This window comes from Piliocolobus tephrosceles, chromosome 1 (assembly GCF_002776525.5).
Source record: "Piliocolobus tephrosceles isolate RC106 chromosome 1, ASM277652v3, whole genome shotgun sequence".
Classification (NCBI taxonomy): domain Eukaryota; kingdom Metazoa; phylum Chordata; class Mammalia; order Primates; family Cercopithecidae; genus Piliocolobus; species Piliocolobus tephrosceles.
Window position 1 is genome coordinate 53,884,595 of NC_045434.1, and position 3,211 is coordinate 53,887,805.

The 3,211-nt window shown below is 36.1% G+C and overlaps 1 pseudogene across 1 annotated transcript; it reads left to right on the top strand.

The window, feature by feature from the left end:
• Window positions 1–689: 689 nt before the first annotated feature.
• On the top strand, window positions 690–2,291 carry LOC111536903 (annotated as a pseudogene). The gene has a single exon (XR_004228976.1). The product of XR_004228976.1 is annotated as a renin receptor pseudogene (transcript).
• The last annotated feature ends 920 nt before the right edge of the window (window positions 2,292–3,211 follow it).

The following is a 3,211-nucleotide window of genomic DNA, read 5'->3' on the forward strand; positions in this document are numbered from 1 at the left end:
CAACCATTATGGAAAACAGTATGGCGATTCCTCAAGGATCTAGAACTAGAAGTACCATATGACCCAGCCATCCCATTGCTGTGTATATACCCAAAGTATTACAAATCATGCTGCTATAAAGACACATGCACACGTATGTTTATTGCGGCACTACTCACAATCGCAAAGACTTGGAATCAACCCAAATGTCCATCAGTGACAGACTGGATTAAGGAAATGTGGCACATATACACTATGGAATACTATGCAGCCATAAAAAAGGATGAGTTTCAGCCCTTTGTAGGGACATGGATGCAGCTGGAAACCATCATTCTCAGCAAACTATTGCAAGAACAGAAAACCAAACACCACATGTTCTCACTCATAAGTGGGAACTGAACAATGAGATCACTTGGACTCGGGAAGGGGAACATCACACACTGGGGCCTATCACGGGGAGGGGGGAAGGATTGCATTGGGAGTTATACCTGATGTAAATGACAAGTTGATGGGTACTGACGAGTTGATGGGTGCAGCACACCAACATGGCACAAGTATACATATGTAACAAACCTGCACATTATGCACATGTACCCTAGAACTTAAAGTGTAATAGACAGACAGACAGACAGAAAGAAAGAAAGAAAGAAAGAAAGAAAGAAAGAAAGAAAGAAAGAAAGAAAAGAAAAGAAAAGAAAAGAAAAAAAGAAAGAAAGAAAGAAAGAAAGAAAGAAAGAAAGAAAGAAAGAAAATAATTCCTCTTCCAATATTGGGCAATTACAGAACTTTCCAACCAAAATCTTTGCTCACAGGAATATATATTTCTATATCATTGATATAGAAATCTATATCAAATCTATATCATTTGATATAGAATATATATGTAATATTTCTATATCAAATACATAGTGGAGGATATTCTTTTAGAAAATATTCAATATATACAGGTATAATTTTATTTTTTACTTTTTTTAAAAAATATTCCTTTAACCAATGAAGGGGCAAGCCCCAGGAGTCAGGACGAGTCCTAATGCTGTGACCCAGTCACACCGCAGTCCTTCCCATGTCCCGCCGGCCCACTCCTTGTTGACCTGCACTGTTTGTCATGCTCTTGTCCTTGTTGGTGTCTAGTGTTTGGGGGAATGAGTGTAGTTCCTGTTCTGTTATTTTCATAAATGGAAATTGGCCTATGCCAGGAGAGTGAATCCCAGACGTGATGCATTGTCCATGGGCTTCTCTGTGAAGGAAAACCTTTCTTGGCCAGGACTTGCGGTAGGTGACCTATTTCATCTTCCTCGGGCTACCGTCATGGTGATGGTGAAGGGAGTGGACAAACTGGCTCTTCCATCAGGCAGTGTCATTTCATACCTTTTGGAGAATGCAGCTCCTTTTGGTCTTGACAATGTTGCAAATTCCATTCACTCTTTATTTCCTGAGGAAATTCCTGTTGTTTTGCAGTTGGTTTTTAGTGAGGAAAGTGTGTATTTGGTAGGGAAGGCAAACTCAGTGTTTGAAGACCTTTCAGTCACCTTAGGACAACTCCATTATCACTTGTTTCAGGAAAACTCCATTCTCAGTTCACTTCCCCTGAATTCTCTGAGTAAGAACAATGGAGTTGACCTGCTCTTTCTTTCTGAACTCCAAGTGCTCCATGATATTTCAAGTTTGGTGTCTTGTCATAAGCATCTAGCCAAGGATCATTCTGATTTATATTCACTGGAACTGGCATGTTTGGATGAAACTGGGAAGCATTACGGGGAAGACTCTGAACAATTCAGAGTCGCTTCTAATATCCTTGTTGACATTCTTCAAAAGTTTGCAGGTGACATGTACAATATTTATGGTGGGAATGCAGTGGTAGAGTTAGTCACTGTTAAGTCATTTGACACCTCCCTCGTGAGGAAGACAGGGACTATCTTTGAGGCAAAACAAATGAAGAACCCAGCAAGTGCCTGTAACCTTGCATATAATTTTGAATATTCAGTGATTTTCAACATTATACTTTGAATAATGATTGCCTTGACCCTGGCTGTGGTTATCACCTCTTAGAATATTTGGAACATGGATTCTGGATATGATAGCATCATTTAGAGGATTACAAACCAGAATATTTGAATAGATTGAATATTCATTATTGAATTAGAAAAGGGGGTTGGAAATTGGCTGTTTTTTCAAATAGATCTTACATTGTGATTTAAAGTAGATAGTATACTTTAAATTTATTAAAAACTCACATTTTTTCTCTATTTGGTGTGTGCCTGTGGTTTTTTTATAGGGTGAATTATAGTATTGATGTCAATCAAACTGTATGGTGTAGTTTCCATAATACACTGAAATATGACATAGCCACTTACTAACACGATTTAATTCCCTCTAATGAGTTTAGAAATGTGCACTGAAAGAAATTATAACATTTAGAATAGCTTGTGCTATTTATTATGGAAAAAATGCACTGAATTTATTAGAGAAACTTATGAATGTTTAACTTCTTTACACAGCATAGGTGAAAATCATGTTTGGGCTGTTGTATGCTGTAAACAATTTGTAAATGTCTTCATTTGATGTAAGTATCTCTGAAACAAGAGAAAACGTTTTTAACTTCGATTAGCCCTAAAATATGGATGTGATTATACAATCGCTTAGTTTTGAAACTCTTTCTGATTGACAGAGGATGGCTGCTTTTTAACCTTCTTCTTCAAATTTGGTGACCCATACGGTCTAGTATGGATACTAAAAATATTACTTTTATCTAAGAAGAAACTAGCCTTGTGGAGTATAAATGCTTTTAATTATACACACAAAAATCACTGAAGCATGATTATAAAGTATTTTTAGTTCAGTAACTTGTCCCCTTGTGTAAGTTACTATGGTTTGTGGTCCAACTTCATCCTATAGAATATTAAGTGGAAGTGGATGAGTTCTACTTTTTATGTTGGAGTGTACTCATGTCTATAAAGACTGACACGTTAATAATAATTCTGAAAAAAAAATTTCTTTAAAACTCTTGTACTTAGCCAATGTTTAATGTCCTATTTACATAATGGAGTCTGAAACTCAGAGGAACTTTCTGGGTACCCAAAAGTATAATGTATATCTAATAGAGTGATATATATATATATATAAGTTCTATATATTCAGGTCATAAAACACAATTACATTTAAAAGAATTTTAGACAGAAGCAACTTTGAATATATTAAAGCTGCAGTGCAGAAGCATATTTAAGTTTTAAGG